Raw genomic sequence first — 23,263 nt, 5'->3', positions numbered from 1 at the left:
AAGGAAAAAAGTCCTTAAATGACACACTGGACAAGGTGGACATCACAGATATACTCAGAACATTTCATGCCAAAGCAACAGAATACACATTCTTCTCTAGTGCACATGGAACATTCTCCAGAATAGATCACATCCTGGGTCAGAAATCGGGTCTCAACCAGTATCAAAAGATTAGGATCATTCCCTGCATATTTTCAGACCACAACACTCTGAAGCTAGAACTCAATTACAAGAGGAAAGCTGGAAAGAACCCAAATACATGGAGAATAAACAGCATCCTTCTCAAGAATGAATGGGTCAACAAGGAAATTAAAGAATTTAAAAAATTCTGGAAACAAATGATAATGTAAACACAACGATTCAAAATCTGTGGGACACAGCAAAGGCAGTCTTGAGAGGAAAAAAATAGTGGTGCAAGCCTTTCTCAAGAAATCCTAAACCCAGCAGATAAGAGAAATCATAAAGATCAGAGCAGAAATCAATGAAATAGAAAGCAAAAAAACGATAGAAAAAAAAATCAATGAAACTAGTAGCTGGTTCTTTGAAAGAATCAATAAGATTGATAAACCCCTGGCCAGACTCATCAAAAAGAAAAGAGAAAGGACCCAAATAAATAAAATCATGAATGAAAGAGGAGAGATCACAACGAACACCAAAGAAATAGAGACAATTATAAGAACATACTATGAGCAACTCTACGCCAACAAATTGGACAATCTGGAAGAAATGGATGCATTCCGAGAGACATATAAACTACCACAACTGAACCAGGAAGAAATAGAAAACCTGAACAGGCCCATAACCAGTAAGGAGATTGAAACAGTCATCAAAAATCTCCAAACAAACAAAAGCCCAGGGTCAGACGGCTTCCCAGGGGAATTCTACCAAACATTTAAAGAAGAACTAATTCCTATTCTCCTGAAACTGTTCCAAAAAATAGAAATGGAAGGAAAACTTCCAAACTCATTTTATGAGGCCAGACCAGACAAGGATCTCACCAAAAAAGAGAACTACAGACCAATATCCTTGATGAACACAGACGCAAAAATTCTCGCCAAAATACTAGCCAATAGGATTCAACAGTACATTAAAAGGATTATTCACCATGATCAAGTGGGATTTATTCCAGGGCTGCAAGGTTGGTTCAACATCCGCAAATCAATCAATGTGATAGAACACATTAATAAAAGAAAGAACAAGAACCATATGATACTCTCAATAGATGCTGAAAAAGCATTTGACCAAGTACAACATCCCTTCCTGATCAAAACTCTTCAAAGTGTACGGATAGAGGGCACATACCTCAATATTATCAAAGCCATCTATGAAAAACCCACCACAAATATCATTCTCAATGGAGAAAAACTGAAAGCTTTTCCGCTAAGGTCAGGAACATGGCAGGGATGTCCATTATCACCACTGCTATTCAACATAGTACTAGAAGTCCTAGCCTCAGCAATCAGACAACAAAAAGAAATTAAAGGCATCCAAATTGGTAAAGAAGAATCAAACTATCACTCTTCGCAGATTATATGATACTATATGTGGAGAACCCAAAAGACTCCACTCCAAAACTGCTAGAACTTGTACAGGAATTCAGTAAAGTGTCAGGATATAAAATCAATGCACAGAAATCAGTTGCATTTCTCTACATCAACAACAAGACAGAAGAAAGAGAAATTAAGGAGTCAATCCCATTTACAATTGTACCCAAAACTATAAGATACTTAGGAATAAACCTAACCAAAGAGACTAAGAATCTATACACAGAAAATTATAAAGAACTCATGAAAGAAATTGAGGAAGACACAAAGAAATGGAAAAATGTTCCATGCTCCTGGATTGGAAGAATAAATATTGTGAAAATGTCTATGCTTCCTAAAGCAATCTACACATTTAATGCAATCCCTATCAAAATACCATCCATTTTTTTCAAAGAAATGGAACAAATAATCCTCAAATTTGTATGGAACCAGAAAAGACCTCGAATAGCCAAAGGAATATTGAAAAAGAAAGCCAAAGTTGGTGGCATCACATTCCGGTCTTCAAGCTCTATTACAAAGCCGTCATCATCAAGACAGCATGGTACTGGCACAAAAACAGACACATAGATCAGTGGAACAGAATAGAGAGCCCAGAAATCGACCCTCAACTCTATAGTCAACTAATCTTCGACAAAGCAGGAAAGAATGTCCAATGGAAAAAAGACAGCCTCTTCAATAAATGGTGCTGGGAAAATTGGACAGGCACATGCAGAAAAATGAAATTGGACCAGTTCCTTACACCACACACGAAAATAGACTCCAAATCGATGAAGGACCTCAATGTGAGAAAGGAATCCATCAAAATCCTTGAGGAGATGCAGGCAGCAACCTCTTCGACCTCAGCCATAGCAACATCTTCCTAGGAACAACGGCAAAGGCAAGGGAAGCAAGGGCAAAAATGAACTATTGGGATTTCATCAAGATCAAAAGCTTTTGCACAGCAAAGGAAACAGTTAACAAAACCTAAAGACAACTGACAGAATGGGAGAAGATATTTGCAAATGACATATCAGATAAAGGGCTAGTATCCAAAATCTATAAGGAATTAGCAAACTCAACACCCAAAGAACAAACAATCCAATCAAGAAATGGGCAGAGGACATGAACAGACATTTCTGCAAAGAAGACATCCAGATGGCCAACAGACACATGAAAAAGTGCTCCACGTCACTCAGCATCAGGGAAATACAAATCAAAACCACAATGAGATATCACCTCACACCAGTCAGAATGGCTAAAATTAACAAGTCAGGAAATGACAGATGCTGGCGAGGATGCGGAGAAAGGGGAACCCTCCTCCACTGTTGGTGGGAATGCAAGCTGGTGCAACCACTCTGGAAAACAGCATGGAGGTTCCTCAAAATGTTGAAAATAGAACTACCCTATGACCCAGCAATTGCACTACTGGGTATTTACCCTAAAGATACAAACATAGTGATCCGAAGGGGCACGTGTACCCGAATGTTTATAGCAGCAATGTCTACAATAGCCAAACTATGAAAAGAACCTAGATATCCATCAACAGATGACTGGATATAGAAGACGTGGTATATATACACAATGGAATACTATGCAGCCATCAAAAGAAATGAAATCTTGCCATTTGCGACGATGTGGATGGAACTAGAGTGTATCATGCTTAGTGAAATGAGTCAATCAGAGAAAGACAACTATCATATGATCTCCCTGATATGAGGACATGGAGAAGCAACATGGGGGGTTAGGGGGATAGGAGAAGAATAAATGAAACAAGATGGGATTGGGAGGGAAACAAACCATAAATGACTCTTAATGTCACAAAACAAACTGGGGGCTGCTGGGGGTGGTGGGATTGGGAGAGGGGGAGGGGGCTATGGACTTTGGGGAGGGTATGTGCTATCGTGAGTGCTGTGAAGTGTGTAAACCTGGCGATTCACAGACCTGTACCCCTGGGGATAAAAATACATTATATGTTTATTAAAAAAAATTTGGAAGGGGAGGTGAACCATGAGAGACTATAGACTCTGAAAAACAAACTGAGGGTTTTGAAGGGTCAGGGGTGGGAGGTTGGGGGAACAGGTGGTGGGTAATGGGGAGGTCAAGCTTTGCATGGAGCACTGGGTGTTGTGCAAAAACAATGAATACTGTTACACTGAAAAAAATAAATAAAATGGAAAAAAAAGATTAAAGAAGTTATGGCATCTCACAGGTGTTTAAATCATATACATCCATGCCCTGTGATGTAATGTCTGCTTGGAGAGCATAAATAAGCACCATTCAGTTAAATGCTAGTTGATAGATAGCATCATGGTACTTTTTTTTTACAACAGACTTCTCTAAAAATCAGTTTCCTTATCAAGAAAATGGGAACATAATAGAATCGGGTTGTTGTTAGGCTCCAATGATGTAATGCCTTTGAATCACTTAGCATGATGTCTGGAACATAGAAAGCCTTCAGTAAGGCTTAAGACTCCTGATTTTCATGATATTTTTTGTATGTTTAACGCATGCTGTCTTCATTGTTCTAACAGTGCTGCGGTAACAAGTAAATATGTAATCTGTCAGTCAAGTTGTGACCACGTTGCATTGGAAACCATTTTAACTCCCCTGGTACATTTGAGTGCTTGTTGTCTGTTATATTTGTGATAAGTATGCCAGCAACTGTTGATTGTTGTTAGTGATTTGACTTGGAAACAATAAATTATATTTTCTGATGGTGGATAATTTTAATGGAAAATATTCTGAGATTGTAAGAGAAGCATTTTTTAAAAGGTATCATTTGTCATCACTTCTAAGTAACAATTTTTCCATGCTATTCAACCAAATACACCTTGATTTCAGGTTTTTTGTATTCATGAAAATGGCCTCATTGTTTTTCAGTTATTGACAGTATACAATATAAATGTTGTAAACATGAAGTTATAAAATAAATATATGCTAATAAAATTTTGAGGTTTTTTGTTTAAAAAAAAAAATCTCCAAATAACAAAAGCGCAGGGCCAGACGGCTTCCCAGGTGAATTCTACCAAACATTTAAAGAAGAACTAATTCCTATTCTCCTGAAACTGTTCCAAAAAATAGAAATGGAAGGAAAACTTCCAAACTCATTTTATGAGGTCAGCCTCACCTTGATCCCAAAACCAGACAAGGATCCCACCAAAAAAGAGAACTACAGACCAATATCCTTGATGAACACAGATGTAAAAATTCTCGCCAAAATACTAGCCAATAGGATTCAACAGTACATTAAAAGGATTATTCACCACGATCAAGTGAGATTTATTCCAGGGCTGCAAGGTTGGTTCAACATCCGCAAGTCAATCAATGTGATAGAACACATTAATAAAAGAAAGAACAAGAACCATGTGATACTCTCCATAGATGCTGAAAAAGCATTTGACAAAGTACAGCATCCCTTCCTGATCAAAACTCTTCAAAGTGCAGGGATAGAGGGCACATACCTCAATATTACGAAAGCCATCTATGAAAAACCCACTGCAAATATCATTCTCAATGGAGAAAAACTGAAAGCTTTTCCGCTAAGGTCAGGAACACGGCAGGGATGTCCATTATCACCACTGCTATTCAACATAGTAATAGAAGTCCTAGCCTCAGCAATCAGACAACAAAAAGAAATTAAAGGCATCCAAATCAGCAAAGAAGAAATCAAACTATCACTCTTCACAGATGATATGGTATTATATGTGGAAAACTCAAAAGACTCCACTCCAAAACTGCTAGAACTTGTACAGGAATTTAGTAACATGTCAGGATGTAAAATCAATACACAGAAATCAGTTGCATTTCTCTACATCAACAACAAGACAGAAGAAAGAGAAATTAAGGAGTCAATCCCATTTACAATTGTACCCAAAACTATAAGATACCTAGGAAAAAACCTAACCAAAGAGGCTAAGAATCTATACGCAGAAAACTATAAAGTACTCATGAAAGAAATTGAGGAAGACACAAAGAAATGGAAAAATGTTCCATGCTCCTGGATTGGAAGAATAAATATTGTGAAAATGTCTATGTTACCTAAAGCAATCTACACATTTAATGCAATCCCTATCAAAATACCATCCATTTTTTTCAAAGAAATGGAACAAATAATCCTCAAATTTATATGGAACCAGAAAAGACCTCGAATAGCCAAAGGAATACTGAAAATGAAAGCCAGAGTTGGTGGCATCACCATTCCGGACTTCAAGCTCTATTACAAAGCTGTCATCATCAAGACAGCATGGTACTGGCACAAAAATAGACACATAGATCAATGGAGCAGAATAGAGAGCCCAGAAATAGACCCTCAACTCTATGGTCAACTGATCTTCAACAAAGCAGGAAAGAATGTCCAATGGAAAAAAGAGAGCCTCTTCAATAAATGGTGCTGGGAAAATTGGACAGCCACATGCAGAAAAATGAAATTGGACCACTTCCTTACATCGCTCACGAAAATAGACTCAGAATGGATGAAGGACCTCAGTGTGAGAATGGAATCCATTAAAATCCTTGTGGAGAATGCAGGCAGCAACCTCTTCGACCTCAGCCGCAGCAACATCTTCCTAGGAACATCAGCAAAGGCAAGGGAAGCAAGGGCAAAAATGAACTATTGGGATTTCATCAAGATCAAAAGCTTTTGCACAACAAAGGAAACAGTTAACAAAACCAAAAGACAACTGACAGAATGGGAGAAGATATTTGCAAACGACATGTCAGATAAAGGGCTAGTATCCAAAATCTATAAGGAACTTAGCAATCTCAACACCCAAAGAACAAACAATCCAATCAAGAAATGGGCAGAGGACATGAACAGACATTTCTGCAAAGAAGACATCCAGATGGCCAACAGACACATGAAAATGTGCTCCGCATCACTCGGCATCAGGGAAATACAAAAGAAATCTTTTTTTTTTAATTTTACAATTGTGCAATGTCATCCTTACACATATTTTAAAGTTTTTTTTTCTATCTAGTAAGTTAACATACAGTGTAATATTAGTTTCATTTTACAATTGTGGAATGCATACATATAAATGTTTATCATCCTTATTTTTTTAAGTTCTTTTGGTTCTTTTTCTATCTAGTTAGTTAACATAGAGTGTAATATTAGTTTCCTGTGTACAATGTAGTGATTGGACACTTCCATACAACACCTGGTGTTCATCACAAGTCCACTCCCCAGTTACCACCACCTATTTATAAATACATTCTTAAGTAAGCCAAGGCAAATGGAGTGGTAAAAATCAAGGTTTGTTAAAATCAAGGTTTGCTAGGAAACTGAAAATAAATAGTACAAACAATAGCAAAATCTTTGAAAAATACCCATATCAAATCAAAGAGTTAATTGCTTGACACAATAAATGCATTCTGATGTTATTGCTATAATCATAGATTTTATGATTCACCTTTAAATATCAAACAAAATAAAATAAAACAGTAAAATAAAATAAACTCATAAGGATACAGGCTAACAAGCTTATAACACAACCACCAAATTAAATTTAGAGAGAAAAATCATCAAATCCTACTATGGGCTTGATCAGTTTAATTACTGTCTTTAACAGAAATTATCTCTCACTAATGCACTCTGTAATCTCCTCCATCAAAGTTCTGTCAAGTAGTGCTAGCATAACATTAGTTCAACTCCTAGTGTAACTTTGAAAAATATTTTATTTATTGATTTGAAAGAGATTGAGAGAGAGAGAGAGAGCAAGTGTAGAGGGATAGAGAGAGGAGAAGCATTCTTCCTGCTGAACAAGGATCCTGTTTTCAGGCTTGATCCCAGGATCCCAGGACCATGAAATGAACTAAAGGCAGATGCTTATCCCACTGAGACACCCAAGTGCCCCTCTACTAATGTAGTTTTAAATCATCCCTTTTTATGGACATTATTTTTTTACATTTTGATCTTAATTATAGATGATTTTTGTATTTTAATTTTAACGAATCACAACTTTCTGAAAGAATGTATAATCTGTGAATCTTTAAAATCTTCGAAAATTAAATATTTTTGTCATCCCAAGATTCAGAGTTATGCAGGTCTGCTATACTAATAAGATGGTATTTTTAGCAAAATATGTCAATAGACCATAACCCTTAATAGGACACTCTAGACACTGATATGAGTGAGTTTGATGCTGCCAGACTATAAGATGTTTCCTCCTCACAAAGAGATGCATTAAGATGACCCTGCTCAGAAGGAACAGACATCCAGCTTGTTGAAGTCATCATTTTTATCTATGTAAGTAGGCCATAATCACCTTTAATACTTAGTAATTTGTTTATTAGTCTGAACTCCACAAAAATCCAAAATACATTACTCTCTCTGTGTAATTTTCCAAATAAAATTCTTTGTTGATCTATGCCATAATGTGAAAAACTAAAAGGTATTAAAGCTGATGTAGCCATCAGGTTAAGTCTCTTGCAGTAACTTGTCAATTCAGTCTAATAAATTATTTTGCTGTTACTATTTTATTTTTAACTGAACAGATTGATTAATCACCCTGGTATTCTGAGGGAAACATTATAATTTTTAGGTTAAGTTAGAACAATGGGGGTTAGAAAAATACAGAAGGAAAATGATCAGAATTCACTAAATTTTCTCTGATTACACCATGGAAAAAAGGAGTATATATTAGTGCCTTCTATTATCATTGAAAATATATTATTTTATGATTCAAGTAAAGATACCACAATTTCAGCACCATCCTAAGTAAAAGACTGAAAAACATTAGAAATGAGCTCTCTTTTAAACCAGGGGACAAAAGAAAATTCAGAATACTAAATTCTCAGTCCTACACTAGTCAGTATTGATATTTCATTCTTCTAATTAATGCCATTTTAGATATTATATTTGCTGGATAATTTAATTTCTCATTTAGATTTTCAAGCACTTCGTTTGCATAGTCAATTAGGAATTAGTAAGTTTTCTATCATATTAATTATGTCTCTTGTATAATATGGAAATTATACTTAGGAATTTTGATATAACACATAATTTAACATTGGAGTTCTTGGAAAAATATAATTTTCTACCAATGATATTACTTGATTAACACCTTTAGTTGATCTTACTAGTAAATACTATAAACAAAATGGCATATTGAAAAGACAATTAGATTGGGGATGATGAATTATTTTTATACATATATTTCACCTTAAAATAATACTTTGATACATACAAAGTTTAACACTAATAATTCCAAATTTAAAAAACAGAAAAAAATTTAAACTTCACAAGTAGCAGTATTTGCTAAATGTAATAATAATTTTAATTGTTGTAGTGAGTCTTTAAAACACATACATCTCTCTTGCATACATGTAAAGGAAAAAGAAGTAGCTCAAATTACTATATTATTAAGGTATATCTGTTCACATTATACAAATTTAAACAATTATTAACAAAAATTCCATTAAATTTATCCTTTAAGTGAATGACAGCAGCCCAACAATGACAGCATCCCATAGGTGGAATGAATCAATAAAGAAAATGTTGTGTATACATACAAAGGGATACTATTCAACTAAGGAAGGGAATTCTGACATGCTGTAGTTTGAACAAATGTTGATGACATGATGTTAAGTAATAAGCCAATTATAAAAAGACAAATTCTGTATATTCCCACTAAACTAAAGATCCTATAATAGTCTAATTCATAGGGCCAGAAGAGCAGAATGGTGGTTAGCAGTTCCCAGGGACAGGGAGAAACAGGAAATCATTGTTTAATGGGCATAGAGTTTCTGTTACAGATTATGAAGAGTCCTGGAGTTATATATTGGTCATAGTTGCAGAATAATGTGACTATACGTAATGCCACTATAGTGAAAGTATATTTTAAAATGGGTAAGATGATAGCAAATCTTATTTTAAGAAACTTACTCAACACTCTGTAATTATTATATTACAGATTGACACTTAAGCAATTTCTAGATTTTGTCATTTTTCATAAGAATGAGAGAGTTTAGAATGATGAAAATAAGAAGGTTCCAAGTCAAATGAATGAGTTTAGAGGGTTTTGAGATCCTTCAGGAAGGCACTAGAGAGACCCATAATTAAGGAATTCATATGGTTCCTAGGTTTGAAGAGTGCAAATGTTAACAGATTTGAAGGTGTGGAGATAACAAGGTTTTGAGAAATGCAGTGTATATCCATAGGAAGAAGTGTTTCTTTTTTTTTAAGATTTTATTTATTTATTTGACAACAAGATCACAAGTAGGCAGAGGCAGGTGGGGGTGTGTGGGAAACAGGCTCCCTGCTAAGCAGAGAGCCAGATGTGGGACTCGATCCCAGGTCCCTGAGATCATAACTTGAGCTGAAGTCAGAGGCTTAACCCACTGAGCCACCCAGGCACCCCAAGTAGTTGTTTCTATGTTTAACTTTGAAACAACCAACTAAAACCCTGAAGTAGAATGCTGTCAGTACAATCATGATGCTGAAACAATGGAGTTAGTGATTGAGGGAGCTTTTTTCAATTTCTTGATTTGCATTCCAGTACAGGAGGCATATGTAAGTTTGGTGCAAATCAAATGACCATGGAAGAGAGGGATTCCTGTCCTGCCATTTCATTGAATTAGACCACATCTTTGAGACTGAATCAGCATCTTCATCTCCTCAAGTATGATACTATTCATTCAACAACCTAGAGCAGTTTCAGTACTAGCAGATCAGCAAAGAGAATGCCTTCAGAGATTTAGATTCTTTTGGGCCTGAAGAAGAAAAGAACTTATCTTTATACTGGGTACTAACACATATATTTTATATTATTTACCAAAAGATTGTGTCTCTGTGAATTTGAGGGGAAACATCATTACACACTTTATACAGTTAATGAAATGTTGAATTTAGTATTATTGTCTTGCATTGGGAACATATTCTGAGAAAGTAAGATGATGAAAACTCTATCATCTATCTCTTCATTTGCAGTTTTTGTCTTGTTTGAAATCATGAACATTTGGAACACCACCACAGATTTCATTCTCCTAGGACTCTTTAATCACACAGAAGCCCATCTATTTCTCTTTGTGATGGTTCTCACAATTGCCGTCACCTCCCTACTAGGCAATGCTCTCATGATTTTCCTGATCCATCAGGATGTCTGGCTTCACACTGCCACTTCCTGTTGAACCAACTCTCCCTCATGGACATGATGCTAGTCTCCACCATTGTGCCCAAAATGGCAGCTGACTACTTGACTGGCCTAAAGTCCATTTCTCCTTCTGACTGTGGGTTGCATATCTTCTTCTTCATCACTTTGGAAAGGGGCGAGTGTTTCCTCTTGGCATCCATATCCTATGATCGCTATGTGGCTGTTTGCCACCCACTGTGATATGTCGTTCTCATGAGCTGGAAATTATGCCTGAGAATGACTGTGGGGTCTTGGTTACTGGGGGCAGCTGATGGCCTCATGCAGGCTGCTGTTACCCTGAGTTTTTGATTTTGCCATGTGCATGAGATCAATCATTTCTTCTGTGAGGCCCCTACTCTGGTGTGTTTGACTTGTGCCAATACATTGGTCTATGAAAATGTCATGTATATCTGTTGTGTGTTAATGCTCCTGGTCCCATTTTCTCTCATCCTGATTTCCTATAGTCTTATCTTTGCTGCAGTTATCCAGATGCATTCTAGAGAAGCCCGCAAGAAGGGTTTTGCTACATGCTCCTCAAATCTCTCTGTGGAGGGACTCTTTTATGGAGCTGGTATTTTTATCTATATGAGAATCAAATCCTACAGGTCAGTTAACCATGATAAGATAGTGTCGGTGTTCTATACTATCTTCACTCCTTTTCTGAACCCCATCATCTATAGTATGAGGAACAGTGATGTCAAGGAAGCCCTGAGAAAGTGTATGGGTCAGTGTGCTACCTTAAGTCATGACTAAGATTACATTGATTTGTCCCAAATTTCAAGGTTATACAAAAGGAATTGTGTGAAATTTTCTAGGGAATATTTATATGTGCATTATATCTATAACTGTTACTGTTTTATTTTGAAATTGAAACAGAACTATATATTTTGGATCTTTTTATATATAGTAATTTTTGTGTATAATAATTATATTATTTTTAAAAATTCTTGACTTTTTTCTTTTTCAAGTTATTTATTTATTTATTTTTCATTTCAATATAAAGAGGACTTTTTAAAATTTTATTTTATTTTTTATTTTTCCAAGATTCATTGTTTATGCACCACACCCAGTGCTCCATGAATCTCAGTTAGTTAACAAACTGTGTAATATTCATTTCACATTTAGCAATTCAATGAATTCACATTCATTCACATTTAGCAATTCAACACTTACATACAATGTCCAGCAGCTAATCCACCCACAACCTCCATTCCCTCTGATAAACATCCTTTAATAAAGTGAAAAAATAGCCCAAGTATTTTAAGTAAGTAAATAATTGAGTAATATACATCTAGAATACATGAATAACTCATAAAACTCAACAAAAAACACATTAAAACATGTGTGAAAGATTTAAATATCAATTTCTCCAAAAAAGTATATATATATACTTTCTCCAAAGTATATATATATATATAATATATATATATATATATATATATATATATAATATATATTAGTATATATATATATACCACCAAGCCAACTCTGCAGGAAATATTAAGGGGGGGTTCTATAAAAAGAAAAAAAATGCTAAGAATATCATTAAACAGAAATATACAGACAATCTACAGACAGAAAGACTTCAAAGGTAACACGATGCAAATAAAAACATATCTCTCAATAATCACTCTCAAAGTGAATGGCCTAAATGCACCCATAAAATTACACATGGTTGCAATTGGATAAAGCGACAGGACCCATCCATCTGTTGTCTACAAGAGACCCATTTTTTTTAATTAATTTATTTATTTTTATTTGCTTATTTACAGCATAACAGTGTTCATTGTTCTGGCATCACATCCAGTGCTCCATGCAGTACGTGCCCTCCCTATTACCCACCACCTGGTTCCTCAACCTCCCACCACACCCCACCCCCTCCCGCCGCCCCTTCATAACCCTCTGGTTGTTTTTCAGAGTCCACAGTCTCTCATGGTTCATCTCCCCTTCCAGTTTCCCTCAACTCCCTCTCCTCTCCATCTCCCCATGTCCTCCATGTTATTTGTTATGCTCCACAAATAAGTGAGACCATATGATACTTGACTCTCTCTGCTTGACTTATTTCACTCAGCATAATTTCTTCCAGTCCTGTCCATGTTGCTACAAAAGTTGGGTATTCGTCCTTTCTGATGGAGGCATAATACTCCATTGTGTATATGGACCACATCTTCCTTATACATTCATCCGTTGAAGGGCATCTTGGTTCTTTCCACAGTTTGGCGACTGTAGCCATTGCTGCAATAAACATTGGGGTACAAATGGCCCTTCTTTTCACTACATCTGTATCTTTGGGGTAAATACCCAGCAGTGCAATTGCAGGGTCATAGGGAAGCTCTATTTTTAATTTCTTCAGGAATCTCCACACTGTTCTCCAAAGTGGCTGCACTAACTTGCATTCCCACCAACAGTGTAAGAGGGTTCCCCTTTCTCCACATCCTCTCCAGCACACGTTGTTTCCTGTGGATATGTAGAAGAATGAAACTCGACCATTCTCTTACACCATTCACAAAGATAAACTCGAAATGGATAAAAGACCTCAACGTGAGACAGGAATCTATCAGAATCCTAGAGGAGAACATAGGCAGTAACCTCTTCGATATCAGCCACAGCAACTTCTTTCAAGATAAGTCTCCAAAGGCCAAGGAAACAAAAGCAAAAATGAACTTTTGGGACTTCATCAAGATCAAAAGCTTCTGCACAGCAAAGGAAACAGTCAACAAAACAAAGAGGCAACCCACGGAATGGGAGAAGATATTTGCAAATGACAGTACAGACAAAAGGTTGATATCCAGGATCTACAAAGAACTTCTCAAACTCAACACACACAAAACAGATAATCATATCAAAAAATGGGCAGAAGATATGAATAGACACTTCTCCAACGAAGACATACAAATGGCTATCAGACACATGAAAAAATGTTCATCATCGCTAGCCATCAGGGAGATTCAAATTAAAACAACATTGAGATACCACCTAACACCAGTTAGAATGGCCAAAATTAGCAAGACAGGAAACAAGAGACCCATTTTGAACTTAAGGATACACCCAGACTGAACGTGAAGGGATGGAGAAGCATCTTTCATGACATTGGGCCTCAAGGGAAGGCCAGGGTAGCGATACTCATATCAGATAAATTAGATTTTAAACTAAAGACTGTAGTCAGAGATACAGAAGGACACTACATAATTCTTAAAGGGATTGTCGACCAAGAGGATCTAACAATTGTAAATATCTATGCTCCCAAAATGGGACCAGCCAGTTACATAAGAAAACTATTAATCAAGATAAAGAGTTATATTGTTATGAATACATTAATAGTAGGAGATATTAATCCACCTCTTTCAGTAATAGATCATCGAGGCAAAAAATCAATAAAGATATAAGAGCATTGAATGAAACATTGGACCAGATGGATCTCATAGACATATACAGAACATTCCACCCTAAAAAAACAGAATACTCATTCTTCTCAGTTGCACATAGAACCTTCTCCAGAATAGAGCGCATACTGGGTCACAAAGCAGGAATCAACCGATACCAAAAGACTGACACTATTCCCTGCATATTCTCAGATCACAATGTGTTGAAACTGGAGCTCAATCACCAGGAAAAGTGTGGAAGGAACTCAAACATCTGGAAGCTAAAGACCACTTTGCTTAAGAATGCTTGGATCAACCAGGAGATCAAAGAAGAACTTAAAAAAATCATGGAAACCAATGAGAATGAAGACACTTCGGGACTTGGGGCGCCTGGGTGGCTCAGTGGGTTAAAGCCTCTGCCTTCAGCCCAGGTCATGGTCCCAGGGTCCAGGGATCGAGCCCCGGATCAGACTCTCTGCTCAGCAGGGAGCCTGCTTCCCTTCCTCTCTCTCTGCCTGCTTCTCTGCCTACTTGTGATCTCTGTCTGTCAAATGAATAAATAAAGTCTTAAAAAAAAAGACAATTTGGTCCAAAAACTATGGGATACAGCAAAGGCGGTTCTAAGGGGCAAATACATAGCCATCTAAGGATCCCTCAAAAAAATTGAAAAATCCAGAATACACCAGTTGTCTCTACACCTTAAAGAATTGGAAAATCAAGAACAAACCAAACCAACTACACACGCAAGAAGGGAAATAAAAAGATTAGAGTAGAGATCAATGAGGTAGACACCAGATATACAGTATAGCATGTCAATGAAACTAGAAGCTGTTTTTTTTTAAATCAACAAGATCAATAAACCATTGGCCACACTAATCCAAAAGAAAAGAGAAAAAGCCCAAATTAATAAAATTATGAATGAAAAGGGAGAGATCAAAACTAACACCAAGGAAATAGAAACAATCATCAGAAATTATTACCAACAGTTATATGCCAATAAGATAAGCAACCTAGATGAAATGGATGCATTCCTAGAAAACTATAAACTCCTAAAATTGAACCAGGAAGAAATTGACAACCTGAATAGACCAATATCTAGTAACGACATTGAAGCAGTGATCAAAAACCTCCCAAAAAACAAGAGCCCAGGACCTGACGGATTCCCTGGGGAATGATACCAAACTTTCAAAGAAGAAATAACACCAATTCTCCTCAAGGTGTTTCAAAAAATTGAAGCAGAAGGAAATCTTCTAGTCTCATTTTATCAAGCCAGCATTACCCTGATCCCCAGACTAGGCATAGACGCTACCGAAAAGGAGAATTTCAGACCAATATCACTGATAAATATGGATGCTATGATTCTCAACAAGATCCTAGCAAAGAGCTTTCAGCAACACATTTAAAAGATTATCCACCATGACCAGGTTGGATTCATCCCTTGGGTTACAAGGATTTTTCAACATTCTCAGATCAATCAATGTGATAGAACAAATCAATAAGAGAAGAGAGAAGAACCACATGGTCCTCTCAATTGATGCAGAAAAAGCATGTGACAAAATCCAGAATCCGTTCCTGACTAAAATGCTTCAAAGTATAGGAATAGATGGAATATTCCTGAACTTCCTAAAATCTATCTATGAAAGACCCACAACAAATATCATCCTCAATGTTAAAAAGCTTGCAGCCTTCCCATTGAGGTCAGGAACACGACAAGAATTCCCACTCTGACCACTCTTGTTCAACATAGTATTAGAAGTCCTAGCAATGGCATTCAGACAACAAAGAGAAATAAAAGGTATCCAAATTGGCAATGAAGTAGTCAAAATCTCTCTCTTCACTGATCACATGATTCTTTATATGGAAAACCCAAAAGACTCCACCCCCAAACTACTAGAACTCATACAGCAATTCAGTTACTTGGCAGTATACAAAGTCAATGTACAGTAATCAGTCACTTTCTTATACACTAACAATGAAAATACACAATGGGAAATTAGGGAATCGATTCTATTTCCTATAGCACCAAGAACCATAGTATACCTGGGAATAAACCTAACCAGAGGTAAAGGATCTGTACTCGAGTAACTACAGAACACTCATGAAAAAAACTGAAGAAGACACAAAAGTTGGAAGACTATTACATGCTCTTGGAACAGAAGAATAAACATTGTTAAAATGTGTATACTGCCTAGAGCAATCTCGACTTTTGATGCCATTCTGATCAAAATTCCACCGGTATTTTTCAAAGATCTGAAGCAAATAATCCTAAAATTTGTGGGGAATCAGAAGAGACCCGAATTGCTAAGGAAATTTTGAAAAACAAAAACAAAACTGGTGGCATCACGTTACCTGATTTCAAACTTTACTACAAAGCTGTGATCACCAAGACAGTGTGGTACTGGCATAAAGAACAGACACATAGAGCAGGGAACAGAGTAGAGAGCCCATATATGGACCCCCAACTCTAGGGTGAAATAATATTCGACAAAACAGGAAAAAATGTACAGTGTAAAAAAGACAGTCTCTTTGATAAATGGTGCTGGGAAAACTGGACAGCGATATGTAGAAGAATGAAACTTGACCATTCTCTTACACCATACACAAAGATAAACTCGAAATGGATAAAAGACCTCAGCGTGAGACAGGAATCCATCAGAATCCTAAAGGAGAACATAGATAGTAACCTCTTCGATATCAGCCAGAGCAATTTCTTTCAAGATATGTCTCCAAAGGCTAAGGAAACAAATGCAAAAATGAACTTTTGGGACTTCCTCAAGATCCAACCTTCTGCACAACAAAGGAAGCAGTCAGCAAAACAAAGAGGCAACCCACGGAATGGGAGAAGATATTTGCAAGTGCCAGTACAGATATAGGTTGATATCCAGGATCTATAAAGAATTCCTCAAACTCAACACACACAAAACAGAAAATCATATCGAAAAATGGGCAGAAGATATGAACAGACACTTCTCCAATGAAGACATACAAATGGCTATCAGACACATGAAAAAACGATCATCATCACTAGCCATCAGGGAGATTCAAATTAAAACCTCATTGAGATACCACCGTACACCAGTCAGAATGGCCAAAATAATCAAGACAGGAAACAACGTGTGTTGGAGAGGTTGTGGAGAAAGGGGAACCCTCATCCACTGTTGGTGGGAATGCAAGTTGGTGCAGCCACTTTGGAGAACAGTGTGAAGAATCCTCAAGAAATTAAAAATAGAGCTTCCCTATGAATCTGCAATTGCACCACTGGGTATTTACCCCAAAGATACAGATGTTGTGAAAAGAAGAGCCATCTGTACTCCAATGTTTATAGCAGCAATGGCCACAGTCTCCAAACTGTGGAAAGAACCAAGATGCCCTTCAATGGACGAATGGATAAGGAAGATGTGGTCCATATACACGATGGAGTATTATGCCTCCATCAGAATGCATGAATACCCAGCTTCTGTAGCAACATGGACGGGACTGGAAGAGATTATGCTGAGCGAAATAAGTCAAGCAGAGAGAGTCAATTGTCATATGGCTTCACTTATTTGTGGAGCATAAAAAAGAACTAGGAGAACATGCAGAGATGGAGAGGAGAAGGAATTTGAGCGAAATTGGAAGGGGAGATGAACCATGAGAGACTATGGACTCTGAAAAAGAACCTGAGGATTTTGAAGGGACGGAGCGGGGGGGAGGTTGGGGAAACATGTGGTGGGTAATATGGAGAGCACATATTGCATGGAGCCCTGTGTGTGGTGCACAAACAATGAATACTCTAATGCTGAAAAGAACAGACACTTCTCCAACGAAGGCATACAAATGGCTATCAGACAAATGAAAAAAATGTTCATCATCACTAGCCATCAAGGAGATTCAAATTAAAACAACATTGAGATACCACCTGACACCAGTTAGAATGGCCAAAATTAGCAAGACAGGAAACAACGTGTGTTGGAGAGGATGTATAGAAAGGGGAACCCTCTTACACTGTTGGTGGGAATGCAAGTTAGTGCAGCCAGTTTGGAGAACAGTGTGGAGATTCCTCAAGAAATTAAGAGTAGAGCTTACCTTTGACCCTGCAATTGCACTGCTGGATATTTACCCCAATGATACAGATGTAGTGAAAAGAAGGGCCATCTGTACCTCAATGTTTATTGCAGCAATGGCCACGGTCGCCAAACTGTGGAAAGAATCAAGAAGGGGAGATGAACCATGAGTGACTATGAACTCTGAAAACAACCAGAGGGCTTTGAAGGGGTGGGGGGTGGGAGGTTGAGGAACCAGGTGGTGGGTAATAGGGAGGGCACATACTTCATGGAGCACTGGTTGTGGTGCAAAAACAATGAACACTGTTATGCTGAAAATAAACAAATTAAAAAAATAAATTAAAAAACCCACAAAAAAAACCTTTGGGAAAAAAAAGTGAAAAAAAAAAGAAACTTTTCTCATTAACTATATGACAACATATTAGGCCTTTTGGAAGAAATAGATGCCTTCCTGGAAACTTATAAACTATCATCTCTGTAACAAGAGGAAAGAGGCAATCATAACCAAACAAAAACCAGCAAGGAAACTGAAAAAAATCTCCCAATTAATAAGAGTCCAGAACCAGATAATTTCCCAGGGGAATTCTAATAAATGTTTAAGTAAAAATCATATCAATTCTACTGAAGCTGTTCCAAAAACATACAAATAGAAGGAAAACTTCCAAAATCATTTTTGGCGGCCAGAATCACCCTGATCCCAACACCGGGGATACATCGTATCAGAAAGGAGAATCACAGACCAATATGCCTTATCATTTGGATACCAAAATAGTCAATAATATCCTAGCCAATAAGATCCAAATGTACCTTAAAAGGATTATTCACCATCACCAGTTGTCTTTTATTCCTAGGATTCAAGTGTGATTTAACATTTGCAAATCAATCAACATGATAGATCACATTAGTACAAGAAAATAATAGAGAGATATAATCTTCTCAATTGATTAAGAAAAAGCATTTGACAAAATACAATGTTTGTTCTTGATTTACACTCTTACAAATACAGGAATAGAGGGAACAAACCTCAGTATCATAATAACTGTCTATGAAAAGTCCACAGAGAATATCATTCTCAGTGGGGAAAAAAACTGACAGCATTTCCCTTAAGGTCAGGAACACGACAAGGATGCCCACTCTCACCATTATTGTTCAACATAATACTAAAAGCTCTAGCCTCAACAATCAGACAACAAAAAGAAATAAAAGGCATTCAAATTGGCAAAGAAGTCAAACTCTCTCTCTTTGCAGATGACATGATATTTTATGTGGAAAACCCAAAAAATCCACCCCCAAATTTTTGGAACTCATACAGCAAGTCAGCAACATTGCAGAATATAAATCAAGACAATCCAGTTGCATTTATATGTACTAACAATGTAACTAAAGAAGTGGAATTAAGGAATCTATTCTATTTACAATAGCTCCAAAAATCATAAGATACCTAGGAATAACCTAATCAAGGAGGTAAAAGATCTATACTCTGGAAACTACAGAACACTTATTAAAGAAACTGAGGAAGACACAAATATATTGAAAAATATTCCATACCCATAAATTAGAAGAATAAACACTGTTAAAATGTCTATGCATCCCAGAGAAATTTACGCTTTCAATGCAATCCCTATCAAAATGCCATTGGCATTTTTAGAGAAAGTGGAACAAACAATCCTTAAATTTGTGTGGAACCGGAAAAAATCTTAAATTTCCAGGGAAATATTTAAAAAGAAAACCATCACTGATAACATCAAAATGCCTGACTTAAAGCTATATTACGAAGTTGTTATCATCAAGACAGCAAGGTATGGCACAAAAACAGACACATAGATCAGTGTTACAGAATAGAGATCCCTGAAATGAACCCCGAACTCTATGCTCTACTAATCGTCAACAAAGCAGGAAAGAATATCCAATGGAAAAAAAAAAAAGAAAACAGAATCTTCAATAAAGGCTGCTGGGAATATTGGACAACCACATACAGAAGAATGAAATTGGACCATTCTCTCCCACCATACACAAAGATAAACTCAAAATGGATGAAGGACCTCAATGGGACACAGGAAACCACGCAAATTCTAGAAGATAACATAGGCAGTTATCACTTTCACTTTGGCCATAGCAACTTTATTCAAGAAACACTTCCAAAGGCAAGGGAGACAAAAGGAAGAATGAACTTTTGGAACTTCATTAAGATGAAATCTTTTGCACAGTAATGGAAATAGTCAACAAAACTAAGAGGCAATCCACAAAATGGGAGAAGATAATTGCAAATAATATTTCAGATACATGGCTGATGTCCAAGGTCTAGAAATAACTTCTTTTTATTAATTATTTTATTAACATATAATGTACTATTTGCTCCAGGGGTACAGGTCTGTGAATTGTTAGGCTTACACACTTCACAGCACTCGCCATATCACATACCCTCCCCACAGATTTTTTTTTTTTTTTGGTGTACTGTAGGGTAGTTCTATTTTTAATTCTTTAAATTTCTTTTCAGTGTTATGGAATTCATTGTTTATGCACCACACCCAGTGCTCCATGCAATACATGCTCTCCATAATATCCACCACCAGACTCACCCAACCCCTCACCTTTCTCCCCTCCAAAATCCTCAGTTTGTTTCTCAGAGTCCACAGACTTTCATGGTTCATCTCCCTATAAATAACTTCTCAAACTCAACACCCAAAAAACAAATAATCCAGCCAAGAAATGGGCAGAGAACATGAATGGTCACTCCTCCAAAGAATACATCCAAATGGCTAACAAACACATGAAAAAATGTTCAACATCACTAACCTTAGGGAAATACAAATCAAAACCACAATGTGATATAACTTTACATCAGTTAGAATGGCAAAAATTAACAAGTCAGGAAAAAGCAAATGTTGATGAGGATGCAAAAAAAGAGGAACTCTCTTACACTCTTGGTTGGAATGCAAGTTGGTAAAGTCACTTTGAACAACAGTATGGAGATTTCTCAAAACATTAAGTATAGAGGTATCATACAACCCAGCAATTGCACTACTAGGTATTATCCCAATGGTGCAAATGTAGTGAAAAGAAGGGACACATGCCCCCCCAATATTTATAGAAGCGATGCCCACAATAGCCAAACTGTTGAAGGAGTCAAGATGCCCTTCAACAAATGAATGGATAAAGAAGATGTGGTACACACATACAAGGGGATGTTACTCAGCCATCAGAAAGAATGAATACCTACCATTTGCTTCAACTTGGATGGAACTGGAGGAAATTATGCTAAGCGAAATAAGTCAGGCAGAGATGATGATTATCATATGGTTTCACTCATATGTGGAACATAAGGGGTAGAGTGGAGGACCACAGGGGAAGGGAGGGAAAACTGAATGGGAAGAAACCAGTGTGTGGGGGGGTCATGAGAGATTTTGGACACTGAGAAACAAACTGAGGGCTACGGAAGGGAAGAGGTAGAGAGATGGGGATAACCATGGGATGTGTATTAAGTAGGGCACACATTGTAATAAGCACTGGGTGTTATATGCAATTAAAGAATCATTGAACACTACAACAAAAACTTATGATACACTACATGCTGGCTAACTGAACCTAAAAAAAAGAAATGGGACTAAACATATCTCTATTTATATTAGTTATAAAAATAAAATTAGTTAAAAATAAATCTAACTGGAAAATCACAGGACTTATGTGAAGAAAAATATTAGCAATTTATTTATAAGATGAAGTATCCCAATAAACAAATATAAAGAAGTTGTATAAAAAGACAATGGAATATTTATCAGTCATTAAAAATAATGAAATCTTGCCATTTGCACTTACATTGATGGGACTAGTGTATATTACACTAAGTGAAATATGTCAGTCAGATAAAGATACATAACATATAATTTAACTCATATATGCAATTTAAGAAACAAACATACACATAGAGGAAAGGAGAAAAAAGAGGGAAAGGAAGCAAACTATGAGAGACCCTTAACTATAGAGAACAAACTGAGGATTGAAGGAGGGGTGATGAGTGGAGCATGGGCTGAATGGGTGATGAGTATTAAGGAAGGCGCTTATTATGATGATAACTGGGTATTATATGTAAATGATGAATCACTGAATTCTACTCCTGGAACCAATTTAAATAAAATGTTGAAAGAAAAAAAAATAAAGAAATATTCTGCAAGGGACTATGATTTTCATCTTTGGAGCTGATGTTACCTTTCCGTGGGTCAGATGAATGTTTGCTTGTTTATTTTTTCAATTGCTTATTTGGTATTCTTTCCAAGTCACACCATTTGTTGTCCATCTATCTTGCTCTTACAAATACTGTGGCCTATATATTTTTTTCACTACAATTTCTTGTAGGCCTGGATTTCCCAGTAATCATTCAGTCCTTAATATTAATTATGCTAATCATAACTACATTGCTGTTGCCAAAAACTCTGGCATCCTAGCATACCATAATTCCTAGAGGCACCATAGCAGCCCCTCTCACTGTTAAAACTGCCTGCAGAAAAGAGCTACAACAAAATTTTCAAAGATATATAATCTTCTCACTAGAAATTCCCTTAAGGTCATAGTGAAGAGGGGAACCTCTGGACTCTCCTAAGATACACAATCAACTGTTGGTTCTTGGGCAGCGCATCACTTACCTGATTTAATGTTTCCAATAACCTGAGACTTCTGAGCATTCCTTAATGCACTCCTACAGCAGTTCTGGCATCTCAGATATTTACGCTGGCCACAGTTGTCTCCAAGCTTCCATTACTTTCCAGGTGCACACCAAAATTTTATATCCTGAGTCAAGATGAGAGATTCCACCATAAAAAACTGTCCCCTAAACAGACATGTGATATGGTTCCTCTGAAGCCAACACATTCAAGAAACAATCTCAAATGTGGCACAGAGGTTTTGAATATTATAGTCTATCGAGATCTAGATATTTTTCCTTAGAGCAAGTATTGTATTCTGATCCCACCTACAAGTCTAGACCTATAAGGAATACCAGAGAGAGATCTTCAGAAAAAATTACCAGTGTTTGAATCACCTGTTTCAGGTTAGGTATTAGATAAGCCTCCAAGCAAAAGAAATCTTTTTCATTTGCCAAAAGTGGCAGGACGCCCTTGATGTTTTGGACATTAAAACAAAACAAAAAACAAAACACCTTTTTAAAGGTTTTCAGGCTTGTCTCCTTCAGTGGTACTGATGTGGGACATAGG

At 36.7% G+C, this 23,263-nt stretch overlaps 1 pseudogene; it reads left to right on the top strand.

The window, feature by feature from the left end:
* The first annotated feature begins 10,412 nt into the window (after positions 1–10,412).
* On the top strand, positions 10,413–11,404 carry LOC123939355 (annotated as a pseudogene).
* The last annotated feature ends 11,859 nt before the right edge of the window (positions 11,405–23,263 follow it).

Source organism: Meles meles, chromosome 3, assembly GCF_922984935.1.
Source record: "Meles meles chromosome 3, mMelMel3.1 paternal haplotype, whole genome shotgun sequence".
Taxonomy (NCBI): domain Eukaryota; kingdom Metazoa; phylum Chordata; class Mammalia; order Carnivora; family Mustelidae; genus Meles; species Meles meles.
The sequence above is the reverse complement of the archived record's forward strand: the minus strand, read 5'-3'. Positions and strand labels throughout refer to the sequence as shown.